General features: G+C 30.8%; 1 long non-coding RNA gene across 2 annotated transcripts; it reads left to right on the plus strand.

Moving 5' to 3' along the window:
* The first annotated feature begins 396 nt into the window (after window positions 1-396).
* Window positions 397-25,851, plus strand: LOC145116981 (uncharacterized). Of its 2 annotated transcripts, XR_013712419.1 has the most exons (5): window positions 397-638; window positions 1,384-1,451; window positions 14,512-14,571; window positions 16,361-16,427; window positions 25,354-25,851. It is a non-coding gene; the product is annotated as an uncharacterized LOC145116981 (long non-coding RNA). The 2 variants fall into 2 exon arrangements; XR_013712418.1 differs by lacking the exon at window positions 14,512-14,571.

The following is a 25,851-nucleotide window of genomic DNA, read 5'->3' on the forward strand; positions in this document are numbered from 1 at the left end:
GTTAGATACAAGTCAAATGCAAATTTATTGCAACATTGCAATGTCGAGATTTTAAAACATTATTATAATATAAAAGATTAATTATAAATATTAGTAATTTAGTGTTCTTTTATAATAAAAACAAAAGGTGAGCATCTTAATAAATTTACGTTCTTTCTATAAATAAATAAATTAATGATTTAAAATGTTGCTTTTCGAGAATAAATATTTAAATGATTTAAGATGTTGCCTTTTAATAAGAAAAATCAAATATCCTTCAACTTTTACCACCAACATCTTTTTTAATAATTAGTAATTTAGAAAGTCTTAATTTTGGTAAGTTTTTATAGATAACCGTTGGAAATCAAAAAGAGCCCGTCCGTATTCGCGCATTTATACATACGTTGTTCAGTCGTTTATTCCGCCTTCAACAAACGCAGATATACCTATATATATCGATCCATGTAAGTGTGTAACACCAGCTTCCGACACGCAAACGCCACCATCTTCGCCGGAGATAAAAATAATTGTTGGAACCCGAAAGTTCTGGTCCGTTGTTTTGCATTATGCATACTTATTCAGTCATTCTGCTCTCAACAGACTCAAACCCCTCGGATTCCCAAAATGCTCACTAATCAAAGAAAACTGTGAAGATCGCTGTAAGTTTTCATTCTTATTGTATTCCATTTTTTTTCTCTAGGGTTTTAAGATGCTGTAATTTGGCTAATTTCATCTGTAAAACTAAAACTGATGTATGGGTATGATAAAATCGAATGTTAAATATTGTTTTCTATTCGCTTTATTCTCAACGGGGTCTCTGGTATTTACCCTGTTTTCTTCTTCAACTAATCGTTGACGGGTTTTTAATTAAATTCTGCTTTTATGGGTTTAAGTAACTGCACAAGATGTTTCTGTGGTTTTGATGATCTATTTGTTGGGGCTCTTCACATCTTCTTCTTCCTTCTTTGTTTTTTAAAGTTTAATTTAGCAGGTAGGTTTTGGGCTTGTTTCAGGATGTGTTTTTGTGTTATCGTTACTCATTTGATAGTTCTGGTGTGTCTGTATGGTTTGAGAAGGTCCTTATTCGGATTCTGTCAGTATTCTTTTGAAAACCCAATTTTATCTGATCAAGATGTTTTAGTCGCATCTTTTTTTGTGGCTTATGTGATTGTGGAGACTCCATTAGTTAATATTTAATGTATTTCTTATTTCTCTTCCATTGATTTGCATATACTAATAAAATAACTGTGGCGAATGTGTTAGCTTTACTTGGCTAAACACTTTTTGCTCAATTTTATATAAGTTTTAAAGATTGTAAAGTAGTATAACCAATCCTTATTTATTCCTTTTTACCTGTATCAATCATTATCATGTAACACATACTATTTTGTTGCTATTTAATAGGACAACTTGAGCAGGTTAAAGCCTTAAGCAATCTGGAAAAAAGCCAAACATCCATATACAATACCAAAGTACACAACTCCCTAAATTTACTTTACTGATTACTTAATAGTTAATATACTTGCAAAAGTGTGTAATAATAAAAAAAGCCTTGCTATATCGTCTTATAAGTTGGTATGTTGTCATTGAATGTTATTTAGAAGCAACGGATAAGAACTTAGTGTCCCATGACATGACTTATTAGTGAGCTATAGTAGTTTTAAACTTTTCCATGTTAGGACATTGTAATTTTTATATTTTTTCCTATTAAGACATTGCGCTTTAAAAATCTAACCAATTATAGCATTGTATTCTTAAAACTTATCCTATAATGACAATGTACTTTTTGTTACATGTTTAAGATATTGTACTTTGAAAATCTTAACTTGTTTGATTTTGAATAAAAGTTATAGCATTATATTTTCAATTTTTCTTCCTATTAAGACATTGAACTTCTAACTTTTTCCCTATTAAGACATTGCACTTTGATAATTTAGCCAATTATTATATCGTACTTTTAAAACCTAACCTTTTTGTTTTTCCTATTTAAGACATTGTACTTGAAAAATCTAAATTTGTTTGATTTGGTTACAAGTTATAGCATTATATTTTCATTTATGCTCCTATTAAGACATTGAACTTTTTACTTATTTTCTATTAAGACATTGCCCATCGATAATTTAACCAATTATAACATCATACTTTAAAAGTCTAATCTGTTAAGATGCACTCTCAATTGTTTTTCCTATTAAGATATTGTATTTTGATTAAGACATTTACTACTCATTTAAAAAATCTAACCTAGTAAGACATTGTATTTTGAAAAGCTAAACTTGTTTGATTTTTTTTACCAATTATAGCATCACACTTTAAATTTTTTCCATTTAGACATTGTACCTTTTTTCCTACTAATATGTACTTTAATATCTAACCAGTGATGGTGTACGGAATTTGTTTATTATATTTTGTATGTTTAGAAGGAAATAGATGCAAAAAATTGTAAAGAGAAAACTCATTAATCAATAAGTGTTTTGTAGTAGGAGTATTACTTACATAGATAGAAACTATTCAAGCCAGCCTGTGTCAATCATTGGTCTATGTGGTTGCTTTCCCTGTTGGCCTCATGCCTGTGGTACTGTTGACCATCGTCGACCTGACACTCTGTCACTTACAGGTTTCATGACTCTATTTTGTAAGAACACTCAAGTATAACAAAACAAAGATTTATTGATAAAAGAGCTCCCGAAATGGGAGTACTCCTATAATATTTTACATCTCTCCCTTCTAAGGGAGATTTTTACTCACAAGACATTGAACTGAAAATTTACAAGATAGAGAGTGTTTTTGTTGCACTCGTTATTGCGATGATCCTTTTTCTACAAAACATAACTCTCAATTTATAGATATATTGAGAGGGTCTGATCCTTGCCTATTATGTCAGGCATGACGTTTTTATCCACTAAAGATTACATTATTGTGGACAGCTGGAAAGCTTTTAATAATGGAGAAAAGGCATTATTATTTTGAGTGGAGGGGCCATTTGACACGTGAAGCATCTTTCTTTAAGATGATGAGGATTTGTCATCTTCAGAGGGGGGTCCCTCCTTTGTCTCCGAATCTTTGCAATCACAAAAGTGACAAAGATGTTCTTCGAAAAGTTGTTCTGCATGTCGGCAGAAGTGTTGGCGTGTAGCATTGGATACTTCCATGCTATTGTTCATGAATTTTTCTCCAAACTTGGAGGCTTGACGAAGATCTTCTTGGCTGGTGTTGTTGTAACTCCAGCTTGTAATTATACAATGTGAATCGGTATAATTAATCTTCTTTTTTGAACCAGAGATAATTTCAATGATTTTTTCTGATATTCTTCTTAAACCATTGACGCGGTTAGGATGAAGAATTTCTGTGAAAGGTAGATCTTTATCTTCCATTGGTTGAGATTGTTCAATCTCTCTATTGGCTTTAGAAAGACCAATTTCCAGAAAGTGGTATGGAGAAAGAGTTGATTCTTGAATCCATTCTGGGAGTGAAGAGATGCATCTGATGTAGATCGGATTATCTTTTGCTTTAAGTACTTTCTTTCGAAAGTTCTTAATGGATTCTACCATGCTGCTTGGGAAGAATTTGAGTTCTTGAAGGTTGCAGCTTGGGTAGATATTGTCGATTAGTCCAGCTTGAAAGGCTTGGTAGACTAATTTTGCATCTGCTCCTTCGAGAAAGTTGAACAGACTTTTTGTTTTCTTGTCCGTAGTGAAAAACTTTTCATGAACAAGGTCTTCTGGGCATGCAGCTCTTGCTTTCTTCCAGATTGTTCTGAAATCTTCAAAAGAGATTTCAGGATAGTTAACCATTTGTTGAACGTCAATTGGAACGTCAAACCTTTGGTCTCTGTGGGCTTCTTTGACTTTTTGAATTTTTGGTCGAAGAAGTGGTTGGTTAGTCTTGCTTGTATCGTCTTGATAAGTGGCAAGGCTTAATCTTGCAGATGTTTCATTTCTGAATTTTTTGCAAGTAACTTTATCAACTTTACAGAAGGTTTCTGTAATTCCCCAGTCAGTATGAACACCGGCATGGGGTCCTTTATAGATTACATAAAATCTTTCAGCTTCTTTGTTAAGAGCTTTTTTGTAATCTGGTGTGAACTCCTGCACAGATTTGTTAGTGGGTGACAAAGTTGTCATTTTACTGATTCCTTCAGTACAAGGATTGGGATCAACCAATAAGCTAGTTTTTCCATTAGGAAGAGGAGTAGCTGTCTCCTTTATTATGCTTTTTAGCAAAGCATCAGCTTTCAACGGATTTGTTGATTCTTTACCAGGTGCCGTTTGTACTGGAATAGCCTTTGTTTTTGAGCTTTCGCTTTCCGGTACATTGGTGACCGTTGTTACTTGTTCATACAAGTTGATTTTCTGCTCAATTGCAGATAGCTCTATGAGGAGCATTTGTTTCTTCATCCTCAAAATGTTGAGGTCTTCCATTTTTGTAAACTCAATTTTTGTTTACTTTTCTCTCTAATCTCCTCCTCACTTTTTTTGTAGGTGAAGTTTTTTGTGAGGAAATATGTCATGAGGATCATATCCTTTTATAGGGCTCGAGAGGAGCGAGTGAGATCATGGATGATGTAAGGCATACCTGAAGTCACGAGTGAGGCAGTCTGCCAGTACGTTTTTGTTTCCTGCGAGATGTTCAACAGCGAAAGTATATCGTGAGAACCACTCTTGCCATCGTATTAGCCGGCCTAATTTGTTATCTCCTGCAATCTTCGTTCGGAGGAAATAAGTAAAATTTTTATTATCTGTACGAACCAGGAAATTTACTGGTGTTAAATATACAGAGAATTTTGTAATAACTCTTTTTACAGCGAGTAATTCTTTTTCATTGTTATGGTAGTTTTTCTCAGCTGCTTTGAAACTGCCAGAGGTGTACCTGCAAATTTGTTCTTCGTTTTTGGGGTTTTTAGCTTTTAAAACACCTCCCCAAAATTCATCAGAAGCATCAGTTTCAATAATTAAACTGTCTTCAATGTTTGGAAGATAAAGTTTTGGAAAATTGATTAAAACTTTCTTTATCTTTTTGATGTAGTCTGTATCAGCATTTGACCAATTCCAGATGACATCTTTTTTTAATTTTACCTGTAAAGGTTTTCTCATGGCTGCAAGTTTTTCAATATATGTTTCAGCATAAGTTAAAACACCAAGAAATCTTTGCAGTTGTTTTTTGTCTTCTAAAACATTTGGAAAGTCATGTAAATGTTCAAGAATATGCTTTTGAGGACAATGAGTACCTTCATTTATTTCTAAACCCAAAAAATTGATTTTTGTTTTGAAAAGATGAGCTTTCTTTTTTGAAAGTATTATTCCATATTTTAAAATAGTTCTGAGAACCTGTGTGACATGAACATAGTGTTCTTGTTCATTTTTGCTGAAGATCATGATGTCATCAACGTATACAGTGCAGAAACCTTCAAGGCCTCGAAGAGCGTTCTGCATGTGTCTTTGAAAAATACTAGGAGCTTGTTTAAGCCCAAAGGGTAGTACTTTCCATTGAAAGAGTCCATCAGGACATGTGAAGGCAGTGAGAAGCTGCGATTCTTCATCAAGTAGAACTTGCCAGAAACCTGACTTGCAGTCGAAGCTTGAATAAATGTTTTTTCCTCGTAGAAGAGTCAAGAGTTCGTGCATATTGGGAAGATTATGTGAGTCTCCAATAGTTGCATCATTGATTGCTTTGTAATTGACAACCATGCGCTTCTTTCCTCTTCTTTTCTCTGCTTCTTTATTGACAAGAAAGGCAGGAGACATATGAGGGGATTTTGATTCTATAATTAGTCTCATATCAAGTAATTCCTTGATTTGTTTGGAAAATTCTTCTCTATCTTGTAAAGAGTAAACCGTAGGTTTTTCTCTAATAACCGTCTTGGGATTAATAAGCTTAATTGAAGCTTTCATCCATCCTTTGGTTTTATTTGGATCAATAGGATTTTCAGAACAAACTTTTTCAAGAAGATCTTCAATCTGTTTGAACCTGGTAGTTTGAATAGAAATAATCTTTTCTTTATTAATCCCTTCATGGGTTATATTAGTACCTGGAATTTGTTTTTCTTTAGAACCTTTTTCTTGAGTTTCAAAAAAACCTGGTTTTCCTTTGCTATAGGCTTCTGTAACCTTTTTTATAATTACCATATCATTATTAAGATGAAAGGCGATTCTATCTATCCATTGTATGAATGGTCCATAAACTTGACAGAAGTTGTTTCCAATTATGATATCAATTCCTGAATTTTGTTGGTAAATAGTGGGAACGTTGAAATGTTCTCCTGAAAGTTCGAGATTAATGTTTCTACAAACTTTATTAATTTTTATGGTTTCACCATTTGCAATAGTGGCACTAATTTCTTTGGGAGCGTTTTCCCAGAGTTCATCCGGAATGATGAATTTGCTTGCAAGACATAAAGATGCACCTGTGTCTACAAAACAATGTACTCTAAATTTTTTATATCCTTTAAAGTTAAGGAAAGTAGAAACATAGATAGAGTTTGGATTAGTAAGATTCATGATAAGGGAATCATCAATCTTCTGGAGGTTTACGCAAAAATGGTTAATCTCCTCCTCTCTGAAAAGTGGGGTTTGTATGGGACTAGTCTGAGTCATCCGTTGTTGATTCGTATTCATCAGTGTCTGATGAAGATTCTGTCTCAACATGATATATAAAAAGAGGTTGATTGATCTATTTAGCTCGGGTATCAGAGCCTTGTTAAAAAATGGTACTACATTATAATAAAACACTTTACAGTGAATTATTTGAAGAAATTCGTAATACAGAGAATGAGATTTCTCAACATAAAGATATACTTTTAAGTAATAAAAAAGATTTAGTGCATATAAATTTCAGAATTCTACAAGCACAAAATAAACATACTCACGAATATATACCAACCATGGTTAATATACGTAAGTACCTCCTTCATAGGCAAAAAATGCATCAAGAACACCTTGATAAAGCTTTAAACTCAGTTTCAGAACTCAGAAAAAGGATTTTAACTTGTTAACATTTCTTAAACATGAATAAAGAAATTTTCAACAATTCTGAAGAAAATGATTCAGAAGAAAAACAAATCCTAACTTATGTTGAGGATGAAGACGGCTTTCATGCAAACCTCTTAATAAAACAAGATCTTCTCTCTCGGGTCAAGAAAACAGATTTAAAAATAAAGAAAGAAAACATTTTCAAAAATGTTCCTTCTAAACTTAGTATTTTAAATCCGCTTAAAAGGAAAAATGAAATTTTCTACTTTGTTAGTACTAAAGAAATGTCTGTAGACATAAAAGACACAATAGGAGCTGTCTTTCTACCCCTTTTGACTAAAGAACAAATAAACAATAACTTAAAAAGTATTCCAGTTGAGATTAGATCAAAAGTAAGAATGGTCCATATCGGAGCTGTAAAAATTTTGATAAAATCCCAATTCCAAGCAGGAATAAATTCTCCCATAAAAATGGCCTTAATTGACAACAGAATTACTGACAGACAGGACTGCATCTTAGGTGCTGCTAGGGGAAACCTTGCATACCAAAAATTTATGTTTTCAGTCTATCCAAAATTTGCTCTAGATTTGAAATCTGCAAATATAGATAAAACTTTATCTTTTATACATCACTTTGAAAGAAGTGACCTTATGAACCCAGGTGATAAACCATTCACCATAACCTATCTCATAGGATATGCCCTGACCAATAGTCACCATAGCATAGACTACAAGAAAGACGAGTACATCGAACTTGATGATGTCTTTTCAGAAATAGGCCATGTCAAAGATAAACAATTCTGCGACATAAATCCTCAAGAAAACTCTTGGGTTTTAAATATAGCTAGAAACAAAAAAGCTCTAGGAGAAACTCTTAGACCAAGAATTTCTATGGATTCACTCCATATAGGAGAAAGCTCAGAAAGAAAAGATAGTAACTTAATAAGAAACATGTCTTTAAAAATTGATAGTCTACGTCAGAATATCAAACAAATCTCTGAGGTAATAAAATAGATTTTCCTCATTTTTATAAAAAAGGTAAAACAGTAAAAATCAAAACCCTTGACGACAATACTGAAAAGAAAGAATACGTTTTCTCTACTTCTGGAAAAGCTGGTATTCAAACAATTGTAAATCATTGCAATAATCTCAACCAGATCATTGCAAGATGTCTCTTAAAAACTTCGAAAATATGCCATTACCTTGGTATTTCAAAAGATATTTCTAAAGATATTTCTAAAAATAAAATATCTTTTAACCAATTTAAAAACGATTTAGCCATTTTGGTTAAAAATAATCTTGATAAAAATAATTTTGAAAAATTCTTCGAAGTTATTGAAAGACAAAATAAACTAACTATCAAGCTAACCCAGTCTATTGACAAACATTCTATTCTTTTAGAAAACTCTTTAAAAAACAACCATTTTGTTGAAGAAGTCGCCAAAAAGGCAAATATTGAAGGCACTCTTAAAGAAAACAACCTTAAGATCACTAATATACAAGAGCAGTTAAAACAACTGATAGGATGACCTCGATACCCGAGCTAAATAGATCAATCAACCTCCTTAATGAAAAAATAGATGGGCTGATTATAAACTTTGACTTAACGGCCATTAAATACGTAACCACTACACAGTTAGAAGTAGCATCTGCAAAAATTATTGCAGACATTACTAAAGAGTTATCTGAAAAGATTGACTCTTGCCCTTGTAATAAAGACATTCTTGAACACATCAAGAATATTCCCATCATAGAACAAAAAACCAAAACTGGAAAATATTCAGGTCTTAAGAAATACTCACCTCCCAATCCAAGTATTGGAAACCCTGACTTAGGAAGCTCAAAAGACTCCCAGAAAATCGATATTTTCAAAAAAGAGCAAAAATGAAAGAAACAATCTCTGAGAAACTTGAGAAATATTTCTTTAACCTTCAATATGAAGATTATGATAAGGCTGACCAAAAACTTATTCAACTTTTATCTTTAGAAACTGAAGAATGCGAAGAATTGTATCAAAAAGAACCCAAACTTTTTGATCAATATTTTAGAATGACTAAAATAGATGAACCTGATACTGAATCAGAACAAGAAGATAACTTTAAGACTAATACAAAAACTGTAAAGTTCGAATATTCAGATATGGAAGATGATGAAGCAGAATCTTCTTATACAGCCGCTAGAAGAAGCAATAAAAAGAAATATGAGTTCAAAATGCCTGTCCACAATGGTATTCCAAATAGTGGTCAAGGATCCAATACGATCAATGTACTCAATATTGATTGTATCCAAGATCTAAAACTCAGAGAAAGAGTTGTAGAAAAATGGGTTACTGAGATTTCACTAATCTTACAGACAAACCCAGATGAATTTGAAAAAGCAAAAAATGTTCTACTACTTTTAGAACACAAAACTGATGGAATTGTGCAAAAATTCCTAAGAAACAATAATTGGAATGAAGAAATGCATGGTTCAGATCTTTTTGATAATATCATAAATGTCATATACACTACTTTCTTAGGTCTTGATTATATTTCTAATAAAGACTTCACCATTAATAAGAAAGTTGACATAGCAAGAGTTTCAATGACAAAACTCCAATTACATGATATTAGTCTTCTCGACAAATACACATGTATGTATGAATCATATCTGTATGATATTCCACAAAGAAGTGAATATGCGCAATGGATATCTGCTTACCTCATGAAAATTCCAATTATTGGAGAAACCTGTACAGACAGATGGAAAAAAGAAGTTACTGGAGAAATCCAGCAAACCAGTCTTTCTTATGCAACAAAAATTGCAAAAGAAGAAATTGATAGAATCTGTCAAGACAGATATAAACAACAAAAACTTAAAACAATAAGCAAAGATTGTTGTAGCATTCTCTCTGATTTCAAAAACTTTGATATTGGAAAGAAAAATTATAATAAGAAAAAGTATAAAAACAAAAAGAAATTCAAATCTTTTTGGAAAAAGAAAAGAAGAAAATTTTCACCAGGAAAATACTTCAAAAAACCTTCAAAAGAAACACCTAAGAAGAATACTTCCTGTCCGCAAGGAAAGAAAAAATGTAGGTGTTGGATCTGCAATGAAGAAGGACACTATGCCAATGAATGTCCAAATAGAAAAAAATACCCAGACAAAGTCAAGGTTTTACAAACCGCTAACAATGGGGGATTTGAAGCTCTTGAAGAAGAGTATGATGGTACACAACATGTTTTTATATATCATGTTGAGACAGAATCTTCATCAGACACTGATGAATACGAATCAACAACGGATGACTCAGACTAGTCCCATACAAACCCCACTTTTCAGAGAGGAGGAGATTAACCATTTTTGCGTAAACCTCCAGAAGATTGATGATTCCCTTATCATGAATCTTACTAATCCAAACTCTATCTATGTTTCTACTTTCCTTAACTTTAAAGGATATAAAAAATTTAGAGTACATTGTTTTGTAGACACAGGTGCATCTTTATGTCTTGCAAGCAAATTCATCATTCCGGATGAACTCTGGGAAAACGCTCCCAAAGAAATTAGTGCCACTATTGCAAATGGTGAAACCATAAAAATTAATAAAGTTTGTAGAAACATTAATCTCGAACTTTCAGGAGAACATTTCAACGTTCCCACTATTTACCAACAAAATTCAGGAATTGATATCATAATTGGAAACAACTTCTGTCAAGTTTATGGACCATTCATACAATGGATAGATAGAATCGCCTTTCATCTTAATAATGATATGGTAATTATAAAAAAGGTTACAGAAGCCTATAGCAAAGGAAAACCAGGTTTTCTTGAAACTCAAGAAAAAGGTTCTAAAGAAAAACAAATTCCAGGTACTAATATAACCCATGAAGGGATTAATAAAGAAAAGATTATTTCTATTCAAACTACCAGGTTCAAACAGATTGAAGATCTTCTTGAAAAAGTTTGTTCTGAAAATCCTATTGATCCAAATAAAACCAAAGGATGGATGAAAGCTTCAATTAAGCTTATTAATCCCAAGACGGTTATTAGAGAAAAACCTATGGTTTACTCTTTACAAGATAGAGAAGAATTTTCCAAACAAATCAAGGAATTACTTGATATGAGACTAATTATAGAATCAAAATCCCCTCATATGTCTCCTGCCTTTCTTGTCAATAAAGAAGCAGAGAAAAGAAGAGGAAAGAAGCGCATGGTTGTCAATTACAAAGCAATCAATGATGCAACTATTGGAGACTCACATAATCTTCCCAATATGCACGAACTCTTGACTCTTCTACGAGGAAAAAACATTTATTCAAGCTTCGACTGCAAGTCAGGTTTCTGGCAAGTTCTACTTGATGAAGAATCGCAGCTTCTCACTGCCTTCACATGTCCTGATGGACTCTTTCAATGGAAAGTACTACCCTTTGGGCTTAAACAAGCTCCTAGTATTTTTCAAAGACACATGCAGAACGCTCTTCGAGGCCTTGAAGGTTTCTGCACTGTATACGTTGATGACATCATGATCTTCAGCAAAAATGAACAAGAACACTATGTTCATGTCACACAGGTTCTCAGAACTATTTTAAAATATGGAATAATACTTTCAAAAAAGAAAGCTCATCTTTTCAAAACAAAAATCAATTTTTTGGGTTTAGAAATAAATGAAGGTACTCATTGTCCTCAAAATCATATTCTTGAACATTTACATGACTTTCCAAATGTTTTAGAAGACAAAAAACAACTGCAAAGATTTCTTGGTGTTTTAACTTATGCTGAAACATATATTGAAAAACTTGCAGCCATGAGAAAACCTTTACAGGTAAAATTAAAAAAAGATGTCATCTGGAATTGGTCAAATGCTGATACAGACTACATCAAAAAGATAAAGAAAGTTTTAATCAATTTTCCAAAACTTTATCTTCCAAACATTGAAGACAGTTTAATTATTGAAACTGATGCTTCTGATGAATTTTGGGGAGGTGTTTTAAAAGCTAAAAACCCCAAAAACGAAGAACAAATTTGCAGGTACACCTCTGGCAGTTTCAAAGCAGCTGAGAAAAACTACCATAGCAATGAAAAAGAATTACTCGCTGTAAAAAGAGTTATTACAAAATTCTCTGTATATTTAACACCAGTAAATTTCCTGGTTCGTACAGATAATAAAATTTTTACTTATTTCCTCCGAACGAAGATTGCAGGAGATAACAAATTAGGCCGGCTAATACGATGGCAAGAGTGGTTCTCACGATATACTTTCGCTGTTGAACATCTCGCAGGAAACAAAAACGTACTGGCAGACTGCCTCACTCGTGACTTCAGGTATGCCTTACATCATCCATGATCTCACTCGCTCCTCTCGAGCCCTATAAAAGGATATGATCCTCATGACATATTTCCTCACAAAAAACTTCACCTACAAAAAAAGTGAGGAGGAGATTAGAGAGAAAAGTAAACAAAAATTGAGTTTACAAAAATGGAAGACCTCAACATTTTGAGGATGAAGAAACAAATGCTCCTCATAGAGCTATCTGCAATTGAGCAGAAAATCAACTTGTATGAACAAGTAACAACGGTCACCAATGTACCGGAAAGCGAAAGCTCAAAAACAAAGGCTATTCCAGTACAAACGGCACCTGGTAAAGAATCAACAAATCCGTTGAAAGCTGATGCTTTGCTAAAAAGCATAATAAAGGAGACAGCTACTCCTCTTCCTAATGGAAAAACTAGCTTATTGGTTGATCCCAATCCTTGTACTGAAGGAATCAGTAAAATGACAACTTTGTCACCCACTAACAAATCTGTGCAGGAGTTCACACCAGATTACAAAAAAGCTCTTAACAAAGAAGCTGAAAGATTTTATGTAATCTATAAAGGACCCCATGCCGGTGTTCATACTGACTGGGGAATTACAGAAACCTTCTGTAAAGTTGATAAAGTTACTTGCAAAAAATTCAGAAATGAAACATCTGCAAGATTAAGCCTTGCCACTTATCAAGACGATACAAGCAAGACTAACCAACCACTTCTTCGACCAAAAATTCAAAAAGTCAAAGAAGCCCACAGAGACCAAAGGTTTGACGTTCCAATTGACGTTCAACAAATGGTTAACTATCCTGAAATCTCTTTTGAAGATTTCAGAACAATCTGGAAGAAAGCAAGAGCTGCATGCCCAGAAGACCTTGTTCATGAAAAGTTTTTCACTACGGACAAGAAAACAAAAAGTCTGTTCAACTTTCTCGAAGGAGCAGATGCAAAATTAGTCTACCAAGCCTTTCAAGCTGGACTAATCGACAATATCTACCCAAGCTGCAACCTTCAAGAACTCAAATTCTTCCCAAGCAGCATGGTAGAATCCATTAAGAACTTTCGAAAGAAAGTACTTAAAGCAAAAGATAATCCGATCTACATCAGATGCATCTCTTCACTCCCAGAATGGATTCAAGAATCAACTCTTTCTCCATACCACTTTCTGGAAATTGGTCTTTCTAAAGCCAATAGAGAGATTGAACAATCTCAACCAATGGAAGATAAAGATCTACCTTTCACAGAAATTCTTCATCCTAACCGCGTCAATGGTTTAAGAAGAATATCAGAAAAAATCATTGAAATTATCTCTGGTTCAAAAAAGAAGATTAATTATACCGATTCACATTGTATAATTACAAGCTGGAGTTACAACAACACCAGCCAAGAAGATCTTCGTCAAGCCTCCAAGTTTGGAGAAAAATTCATGAACAATAGCATGGAAGTATCCAATGCTACACGCCAACACTTCTGCCGACATGCAGAACAACTTTTCGAAGAACATCTTTGTCACTTTTGTGATTGCAAAGATTCGGAGACAAAGGAGGGACCCCCCTCTGAAGATGACAAATCCTCATCATCTTAAAGAAAGATGCTTCACGTGTCAAATGGCCCCTCCACTCAAAATAATAATGCCTTTTCTCCATTATTAAAAGCTTTCCAGCTGTCCACAATAATGTAATCTTTAGTGGATAAAAACGTCATGCCTGACATAATAGGCAAGGATCAGACCCTCTCAATATATCTATAAATTGAGAGTTATGTTTTGTAGAAAAAGGATCATCGCAATAACGAGTGCAACAAAAACACTCTCTATCTTGTAAATTTTCAGTTCAATGTCTTGTGAGTAAAAATCTCCCTTAGAAGGGAGAGATGTAAAATATTATAGGAGTACTCCCATTTCGGGAGCTCTTTTATCAATAAATCTTTGTTTTGTTATACTTGAGTGTTCTTACAAAATAGAGTCATGAAACCTGTAAGTGACAGAGTGTCAGGTCGACGATGGTCAACAGTACCACAGGCATGAGGCCAACAGGGAAAGCAACCACATAGACCAATGATTGACACAGGCTGGCTTGAATAGTTTCTATCTATGTAAGTAATACTCCTACTACAAAACACTTATTGATTAATGAGTTTTCTCTTTACAATTTTTTGCATCTATTTCCTTCTAAACATACAAAATATAATAAACAAATTCCGTACACCATCACTGCCTTTCTTGTCAATAAATGGTACCCTTTTAAAATCTATTAAGACATTGCCCATCAATATTTTTTCAGGTGCAAAACTCTCCTGTTGATGAACTTCTTATATGATTCAGACTTCACAGCTTCTAAAAGGTCAATATAGTCAATCAGGAATTGTACTCAGTTACAAGAGTTGGTTTCTAGAGACTAGGCTAGTGTATTTTTTAACAACAGGGTCAGCTGTGCCTTTAATGTCTGAAATTGTCAAAGGGAGATATTCTAGATGCTCAAAACAGTCAATCAGTTAAGATGTTGACTTTCTCTCTTCATAAAGTGTAGTTTGTTATAAGGCTAGTGGGTGTGGGCAACATGTTAAGACATGTTATCATACCCAAAATTTGACAACTCATATGCCATGTCATCTTTAACACCATTTGATTTATGTAGGAAATGGTGTGCAAATGTTATAACATGTTAAGAGATACAAAGAGAGTTAGAGAGAGAGAGTGAGATAATGGCTTTTGATTGGTTGATTCTCACGTTACTTCCCGTGGCCATGGTAACATTTCTTAACATAACACCAAATAACATGAGAGGGGGGTGGTGTTCCGGTGTTATGGCACCGTTATGGGAGCTGCCAAATCAGCATAACGCCTTATGGCGTTGCCCATACCGAGTAGACTAAGAGTTAGTTTATATAAGCTATGCTAATGTATATTTAAAGGGGCCAGGTAGTATTGGGATTGTGTGTTCAGTGTTTGAAACTGTCCATGGGAGATATTCTACAAGGTCAATAGAGTCAATCAGTACTAATGTATAAATAAAGTGGTGGATTTTGTGTTTGCTCTGTGAAATTGTCAGTGGGAGTGATTCTAGAAGGTCAAAATAGTCAATCAGTTAAGATGTTACTACTAGTTACATTACGCTTATGACTTGTTTGTTTTGGTTACTACTAGTTACATTATACTTTCTTTTAATATACTACTTTTAAAATCTGACCAATTAAAACTTTTTTCTCTTATTTTCCTAATAAGACATTGTACTTTGAAAATCGAAACTAGTTTGATTTTGGTTACCTTTTGTATTATTATACTTTGACCTTTCTTTCCCGTTACTATTCTTTTTTTAATAAATAGACAAATATATTTGGTAAATATAAAGTAATTATAGCATTCTGATTTCATATTTAGCATTATTTTTTCAATATAAAACCTCGTAAGACATTTTGCTTTTAGTTTTTTTTTCTCCTATTAAGACATCTCATTTTGAAAATTCAACATAGTAAGACTTTGTATTTTAAAACATCTAAAATTGTTTGATTTTGGTTAACTTCTTATATGGTTAAGACTTCACAGCTTGTAGAAGGTTAAAATAGTCAATCAGGTAAGATATTAATTCTCTCTTCAGGAAGTGTAGTCTCTTACAAGGGTTGGTTTCTAAAGGCTAAGCTAATGTATAAATAAAGGGATCAAATAGTGTTTATAATGTGAAAATGTCAATGGGAGAGATTCTAGAAGGTCAAAAATAGTCAACCAGTTAAGATGTTAACTTTTTGCTCTTCAGGAAGTGTAGTTTGTTACAAGAGTTAGTTTGTAGTCTAGTGTATAAAGTGAAGGGGTCTGGTGGTATTAGAGATTGTGTGTTTAGTGTGTGAAACTTTTAAAAGGAAGAGGGGTTATTTCGGTTTTTAGTTGCATGAATAGAACATCTAGAGCTTGTATTTGGAAATACAATGAAGGGTTCAATCTTTGAACTTACTAAATATAAAAATCAACATGTAAAGGTGATTGTGTTAGCTTTACTTGGCTAAACACTTTTTGCTCCATCTTATAAGTTTTAAAGATTGTAAAGTATGTAGCATAACTAATCTTTATTTATCCTTTTCTACCTGTATCAATCATTATCATCTGACACATACTATTATGTTTCTATTTAATAATAGGACAACTAGAGCAAGTTAAAGCCTTAAGCAATCTGGAAAAAACCAAACATCCATATACAATACCAAGGTACACAACACCCAAACTTTACTTTACTGATAACTTAATATACTTGAAAAATTGTTTAATAATAAAAAATGTCTTATAAGTTGGTTTGTTGTCATTGAATGCTATTTAGAAGCAACAGATAAGAACTTAGTGTCCCATGACATGACTTATTAGTGAGCTATTGTAGTTTTAAACTTTGTCATGTTAGGACATTCTGATTTTATATATTTCCTATTAAGACAATGCTTTATGAAAATCTAACCATTTATAGCATTTTACTCTTAAAACTTATCCTATAAAGACAATGTACATTTTTTACATGTTTAAGATATTGTACTTTGAAAAGCTAAACTTGTTTGATTTTGGATCAAAGTTACAACATTATACTTCCAATTTTTTTCCTATTAACACATTGAACTTCCAACTTTTTCCCTATTAAGTCATTGCACTTTGATGATTTAGCCAATTGTTATACCATACTTTTAAAACCTAACTTTTTTTTTTTTCTATTTAAGACATTGTACTTGGAAAATCTAAATTTGTTTGATTTGGTTTACAAGCTATAGCATTATATTTTCATTTATGCTCCTATTAAGACATTGAACTTTTTGCTTATTTCCTATTAAGACATTTCCCATCGATAATTTAACCAATTATAACATCATACTTTAAAAATCATATCTTTTTAGATGCCACTCTCAATTTTTTTTTTCCTTTTAAGATATTGTATTTTGTTTAAAACATTGACTATTCATTTCAAAAATCTAACCTAGTAAGACATTGTATTTTGAAAAGCTAAACTTGTTTGATTTTTTTTACCAAATATAGCATCACACTTTCAGTTTTATCCATTTAGACATTGTACCTTATTTTCTACTAAGACATACTTCAATATCTAACCAGTTATAACATTACCCTTTTAAAACCTAACCAATTAAGGCGTTGTACTTTTTTGAAATTTTACTATTAAGACATTTATAGAATCATACTTTTAATTTTTACCACTCTTAATTATAGCTTCATGTTTCAGTAATTGATCGAGTAAGAAATTACACAATTATTTTTCCTTAAATATTTGTATCTTGAAAATCTATATATTTTTTTTATTTTTGTTAGCATACATAGCATAATATTTACATTATTATTTCCTATTAAGACGTTGTAATTTTGATTTCCTATAAAGACATTGTATTTTGAAAATATAACCAAGTATAACATTATACCTTCAGTTACATAGTTACAAAAACTGACCTAACTTTTAATATTGTTCTTGTTAAGACAAAGTAGACTTGTTTGATTTTGGTTATCAACTATTACATAATAATTCCCACTGTTTTTACCTATCAAGACTTTGTACTTAGAAATTCTAAGCACATTATACTATACTTTCACAATCTAACCTATTTTTACCTTTTATTATTATTTTTTTCTTATTGTGCTTTGAAAATCTAAATGTGTTGGATATTTGCTACCATTTATAGCATTATACTTTCATTTTTTTTTTCATTTGAGACATTGTACTATTTTTCTCTTATTTTTTCTTATTAAAACATTGTAATTTGAAAATGTAAAAATGATTTTTGTAATCACTTGTAAAATCGTACTTCTATTTTTTTTTCTTGTACTTGAAAAATCTAAGTAGACATTGTACTTTTATATCTTTTTTATTAACACATTGCAATTTGAAACTCTAACCTTTTAAGACGTATTTTGAAATATAAACCTGTTTAGATTTGGTCGACATTTATAAGATTATATTTTCAAAATGTATTTTAACTTCATTTTTTGTTATTAATGCAGTGCACTTTGAAAAGATTCTACCTAGCAACGTTTTACCTTGAAAATCTAAACAATTTTAATTTAGTACTTTTAAAATCGGACCTATGAAGATATTTTTCTCTTTTTTCTAACATTTTTTTTCTTGATATTTAAGTAATCACACTGACACAGATTTGATATGAATGAATGAAAATATGACCTTGATGGAATGATTCCTCACTTTTGTCAGGTGAGAATATGAACTTCTTATATGGTTCTAAAAGGTCAAAATAGTCAATCAGGAATTGTAGTCAGTTACAAGAGACTAGGCTAGTGTATTCTTAACCCTTAATGTGTGAAATTGTGAATGGGAGATATTCAAGATGCTGAAAACAGTCAATCAGTTAAGATGTTGACTTTCTCACTTCATAAAGTGTAGTTTGTTATAAGAGTTAGTTTATAAAGGCTATGCTAATTAGTATAATTAAAGGGGCCAGGTAGTGTCCATGGGAGATATTCTACAAGGTCAATAGAGTCAATCAGTACTAATGTATAAATAAAGTGGTGGATTTTGTGTTTACTCTGTGAAATTGTCAGTGGGAGAGATTCTAGAAGCTCAAAATAGTCAATCAGTTAAGATGTTAACTTTCTCTCTTCAGGAAGTTAACAAGAGGCTATTTGTAGAGGCTGGACTAGTGTAAAAATAAGGGGTCAAATAGTATCATGGATTGTGTGTTTAGTTTGTGAAAATGTCAATGGGAGTGATTCTAGAAGGTCAAAATAGTCAATAAAGTGTAGTCTGTTGCAAGAGTTTGTCAATAAGAGAGATTATCACCCTTAAAAAGTGATAAATCATTCAACAAAGTTCTAACTGTGTTCTTTCTATCTTGATTTCCATCAAATTTGTATCATTTGCTTTTATTTTTACAACTTTTCTAATATAAGCAGATTGAAAATCTAAACGCTTATGATTTAATACTTATATAATCTAACCTATTTAGATATTTTTTTTATTGTTCTTTTTTTCTTTTAAGATTTTGTAATTTGGAAATCTACCACTTGTTACATTTTACTTTCATCTTTTCTGTCCTGGTATTTATTTATTTTTTATTTTTTATCATATCAAGACAATTAATTTACTTGGAAAATCCATTTAATTAAAACATCATAGTTTCCTTATATAACCTATTAAGAATATATACTATTTTTCTCTTATTTTTTTTGCACTTTGAAAATCTAAAATGTTTGATCTTGGTTGCCACTTGTAAATTTACATCTTAAATTTTCTTTTCATGTTATCAAAAAATCTAATCAATAACTTTTAAATATTTTCCTATTAAGACGTTGCATTTTGAAAATCTATCCTATTAAGACGTATATTGAAATCTAAACTTGTTTGATTTGGTTCACATTTATAGGATTTTATTTTCAAAATCTATCATATTTACTAGTTGTACTTTTTACTTTTTTTTCTTATTAAGATCTAAACAGTTATGATATAGTTAGTACTTTTAAAATCTGACCTATTGAAACATTTTTCTCTCATTTTCCTAATAAGACATTGTACATTGAAAATCGAAACTAGTTTGATTTTGGTTACCCTTTATATCATTATACTTTGACCTTTCTTTCCTGCTACTATTTTTTTTTAATAAATAGACAAATATATTTGGTAAATATACAGTAATTATAGCATTCTGATTTCATAATTAGCATTATTTTTTCAATATGAAACCTAGTAAGACATTTTGCTTTTAGTTTTTTTTTTCTCCTATTAAGACATCTCATTTTGAAAAGTCAACATAATAAGACTTTGTATGAAAATCTAAAATTGTTTGATTCTGGTTAACATTTATAGTTCTTTATTTTGAAAATCTACCCCCCCCCCCCCCCCTCTTTTTTTTTTTCTTAAAGCTATCACATTGACACAGATTTGATAGGAATCAAAATAAATTGAATGGAATTCGAACTTGATTGAATGATTTCTCACTTTTGAGAGGTGAGAATCTCTCATATTTACAATTTCATACATGCAACTACGGATGAACTTATATGGTTCAGACTTAACAGCTTCTAGAAGGTTAAAATAGTCAATCAGGTAAGATATTAATATTCTCTCTTCAGGAAGTGTAGTCTAAGAGTTGGTTTCTAAAGGCTAGGCTAGTGTATAATTAAAGGGATCAAATAGTGTTTAGTATGTGAAAATGTCAATGGGAGAGATTATAGAATGTCAAAATAGTCAATCAGTTAAGATGTTAACTTTTTTTCTCTTTAGGAAGTGTATAGTGACTAGGCTAGAGTAAAGTAAAGGGATCAGGTAGGTGTTTAGTGGGTGAAACTGTCTACAGGAGAGATTCTAGAAGGTCAAAATAGTCAATCAAGTAAGATGTTAACTTTCCCTCTTTTCAGGATGTGTAGTCTGCTATAAGAGTTAACTTCTAAAGACTAGACTAGTTTTAAAGTAAAAGGATTAGGTGTGTGTTTAGTGTGTGAAACTGTCAATACGATAAATTCTAGAAGGTCAAAATAGTCAACCAGTTAAGATGTTAACTTTTTGCTCTTCAGGAAGTGTAGTTTGTTACAAGAGTTAGTTTGTAGTCTAGTGTATAAAGTGAAGGGGTCTGGTGGTATTAGAGATTGTGTGTTTAGTGTGTGAAACTCTCAAAAGGAAGAGATTCTAGAAGGTCAAAATAGTCAATCAGTATCAATGTATAAATAAAGGGATAAGATGGTATTAGGGTTGCCTTCTTTCTATCTTGTTTCCTATCAAATCTGTGTCATATACTTTTTTTTCCTTACTTTCTAATGTATACACATTGAAAATCTAAACACTAATGAGTACTTTTAAAATCTAACCTATTAAGATATTTTTCTATTATTCTTTTTCCTAGTAAGACTTTGGAATCTCAAAATCTAAACTTGTTTGGTTTTATTTGACTTAGCAGTAATTTTGTTTTTCAAAATTTAACATTTTTAAATATTGCACTTTGAAAAACTAAACATGTTTGATTGTGGTAACTATTTATAGCATTTTTTTTTATTCTAAGACAATGTATATTTTTTTTCTATCTAAGATATTGTATAACTTATTTTTTGTTATAACTTTTTAACTTCCAAATCTAACATATTAAAACATTGTGCCTCTTTTTCTCTTAGAATATGTTTTGTTTTTGTTAGTTTGTTACAAATATAGTGTTATACTTTTACTTATTTGTTTCTATTAAGAGATTGTACTTTAATTATGACAACGTACAACATTATGATTTTCACATCAAACCTATTATTTAATGTTGTACTTTAGCCTCATACTTTTAACTAATTTTCCTATAGCAATTTACTTTTAAGTTCTAACATATTAACACATTGCATTTTGAAATGTAATCTTTTAAGACATTGTATCTTCAGTATTTTTTTCCAATAAACACATTCTAGTTTGAAAATCTACCAATTCTAGCATTATATCTTCATTTTTTTTCCTATTAAGACATAATATTTTGAAAATGTAATCTTGTTATATTTTAGTTACTGCTTATAGGTTATACTTTCATTTTATTCCTACGATTTTTGATTTCTCATATTTGGACATTGTACTTTTATTATCTAACCGGTTATGGGAATTATAATTTCCTTTATTTCATTAAACATTCCCTATCAAATCTACTTTTAGTTTTTGCATTTTGAAAATACACACTTGTTTTAAAAATAAAATTCTTTGAGATTTGATTATCTACCCAATTCTAGCATTAAAACTTCCAATTTTAACATCATACTTTCAAAGTCCAATCTTTCAAGACATTTTATCTGTTTATCTTTTGAGTCATACATACCACTTCAAAATTTATCTCATTTATAGCACTACATTTAATTAATTAATTTTTCTATTATAACATTGTATAATTTATAATTAAATTTTTGCCAATTATAACATTATACTATTTTTCTCTTAATACTTCTTACAAAAGACATTGTAATTTGAAAATCTAAAAATGTTTGATTTTGGTTACCACTTGTAAGATTTTACTTTCTATTTTCTTTTCATGTACTCAAAATCTAATCAATAACATTTTATATGTTTTCCTCTTAACACATTGCAATTTAAAATCTAACCTATTAAGACACATTTCGAATTCTAAACTTGTTTGATTTGGTTGGCATTTGTAGGATTTTATTTTCAAAATCTATCATATTTAATATATTTTCTTTCTCTTCTTGAAGTGTAGTCTATTACATTAGTTGGTTTCTAGAGATTCTGTGTTTAGTGTGTGAAACTGTCAATGGGAGAGATTCTAGAAGGTCAAAATTGTCAGTCAATTGAGATGTTAACTTTTTATTGTATATTACAAAAGTTGGTTTCTAGATAAATAAAGTGGTCAGGTAGTTTTAGGGATTTTGTGTTTAAGATGTGGAAAAATGAAAATATCAATGGAGGAGATTCTAGAAGGTCAAAATAGTAAATCAGTTAAAATGTTAACTTTCTTTCTTTCTTTAGGAAGTGTAGTCTTTGTTATAAGAGTTGGTTTCTAGAGGCTAGGTTAGTGTATAAGTAAAGGGGTCAGGTAATAAGATATATTGTCTTTTTGGTTACATTTTCTTTTAATGAACTACAGTTATTTCATTATAGCTATTTAGACATTGTACTTTTAATTTCTATCCTATTAAGACATTTCACTTTGAAAAGCTAACCTATCAAGACATTATACCTTTAAGATTATGAACTTGTTTGATTTTGGTTACCAATCATATCATTGTATTTGCATTTTTTTCCTATTACTTTGAAATTTTACCAACTTATGACATTAATGTTTTTTTTTTCAGTTATAAAATTATACTTGAAAACTAACCTAGGTAGTGTATTTTTATTTTTTTGTCCTAAGACATTGTTTTTTTAACATTTTCCTATTATGGCATTATAGTTTGATCTAACCATGTACTTATCATATTTTCAATAATAGCATTTTACAATCTAAATCAAATATTTTACTTCTAGATGTTTTCTATTAAGACATGTATAGTATTTTTTTTCAACATCTAACATATTCAAACATTGTACTTTTAACTCTTTTTCTTGTCAAGACCACTTTGAAAATCCTGTACCTTTCAATTTTTAAGTGTAACCTATTTAGACATTAGAGACTAGGCTAGTTTATAAGTAAAGGATCAGGTGTGCGTTTAGTGTGTGAAAATGTCAATGGAAGAGATTCTAGAAGGTCAAAATAGTCAATCAGTTAAGATATTAACTTTCTGTCTCTTCAAGAAGTATTTTTTTTTCCAATTACCATCATATTTAAATATTGTACTTTTACTTTATTTTAGCTTTTTAGTACTTTCTAATATGAAGAACTAAACATGTTTGATTTTGGTTACTATTTATAGCAAAAAAAAATTTCCATTTAAGATGATGTATTTTTTTTTCTATCAAGACATTCTATAACTTATTTTTCGTTATAACTTTTTAACTTCTAAATATTATATATTAAAACATTGTACCTCCTTTTTTCTTAGATTTCTTACTCTAAAATTCTAACTTATAAGACACTATTATAAAAAAATAAATTTGTTTTTGTTAGTTTGTTACAAATATAGCGTTACTTTTACTTAATTGTTTTCTATTTATGATAATTTAGTTTGAAATATAATCATGGTTTTTTGTTTACCAATTATACATGTATACTTTCATATTTCCTATGAAGACAATGTACTTTAGCATCATTCCTTCAAACAATTTTTCTTCAGCATTGAATTTTTTGGAATCTAACCAATTACAACACAATGTACCTTTTATTCATAATAAGTCATTGCTTATAGCTTTATAATTCTCATTTTTCTCGTAAGATATTTATTAGACGTTCAAAATCTAACATATTAAAACACTGTATATCTAAAAGTTTTTTATCACGGACATTTTAGTTATTAATATGAGTTTGTTTTATCGTGATTACCAATTAGAGAGTTATTTTTTTCGCATAAAGACATTGCGGTTTTTAGTTTTTTCCCTATTAAGACTTTGTACTTTAAAAACAGATTCGATAATAACATTTGATTTTTAGTTAGAGCATTATACATTCAACATGAAACCTCTTAAAACTTTTTTTTTTAAATTCTAAAATTGTTCTTATGGTTACCCTTATAGATAGCAATACATTGTACTTTTGAAATCTTCCAAATTTTACCATTATACTTTCAAATGTAATGTTATTCTTTTAATATCCAACATATTATGACATCGTTCTTTAAAATCTAACCTCTTTAAGGCATTGTATCTTGAAATGCTAAACTTTTCTCTATATACTTGTTTTTGTTTACCAATTATATCATCAAACTTTTCTTTTATATTTTTCTATTAAGAAATCAAAATTGATTATTTTTTTCTTATAAAGTCAATTTAGTTTGAAAATATAATCAACTATAGAATTATACTTTCAAAATCAAATCATTAAGACATTGTACTTACTTTTTTTCCTATTAAAGACATTTTACATTGAAAAACTAAAGTTATTTGATTTTGGATACCAATAATAGTAATGCATTAAGATATTATAGTTTTATTTTTTTCTATTAAGACCTTTTACATTCTAAATCTAACCAATTATAATAGTATTGTACTTTTTTTTTGCTATTAAGACGTCATGCTTGTAATATCCAACCATCCATAACATTATACTATTCAGTCATAGCTTTATCAAAATTTAACCTTTTAAGGCCTTGTAGTTTTAATTGTTTTTATTGCACTTTGAAAATCGAACTTATGAAGAGATTGTAGTTTAAAAATTTACACTTGTTAGTATTTTTCTTACTACATCACTATATTGGTTGAAAATCAAACAAATGTAACATATTCTTTCCATTTAACATTATTATTTCAAAATCCAAGCTATTAAGACATACTTTTATTTTATTTTATTCCCTGTTAAGACATGGTACATTAAAAATCTAAACTTTAATTTTGATCACCATTTGTAACATTATAAATATAGTTTTTATTCTATAAAGCCATTACACTTGGAAAAAATTAAACTTGTTTAATTTGGTTAATGGTTTATATTCTTATATATTTTATTTTTTAATATTAGAAGATTGTTCTTTGAAAATCGTACCAGTAGTGGCATTATATTTTTGTTTTTAGCGTTATGCTTTCTGTTGCGATATTGGAATCTGGGTCATCCTTAATCAACAACCCAAATCCTCCAAGTTTGATCCAGGTCAAACTGGTCAAAAGTCAACAGTCAACCAAGTCAACAATCACCACGACGTGGAGACCTAGACGTGGAGACCTTTGGCCACGTCGTAGACATGATAGGACAAATTAGACGAAATGCAGGGCATCGCCACGTCGTGGACCCTCCTTGGATTGATGAGATTAGATTTATAGGCTTCGGTAACTCTGTTTATGTTTGCTGAACAACAATTTATGTTTGCTGGGCTCGATCATTGTCTTGGGGTGCTTCCACATTGGAGTTATGGTTTGGGCTCTGCAATCATACAAATGAATGCAAAGAATCGTTTCAACAAAAAATGTATACCATTCCACCATCTCTCAATGATTTAGGTTTTGTTGCATTTAGTCATGAACTTGTGACCCTTGGTGCAATATGATGATAAAAGTTTTTGATTTTGCTTCTGTTGCGTTTGATTTGTAGAAACCATCATATTCCAACATGTAACAACCCGTAAGTTAGGGCTATACGTT

Source organism: Lactuca virosa, chromosome 5 (genome assembly GCF_052849685.1).
Source record: "Lactuca virosa cultivar CGN04683 chromosome 5, Lactuca_virosa_CGN04683_v6, whole genome shotgun sequence".
Lineage (NCBI taxonomy): Eukaryota > Viridiplantae > Streptophyta > Magnoliopsida > Asterales > Asteraceae > Lactuca > Lactuca virosa.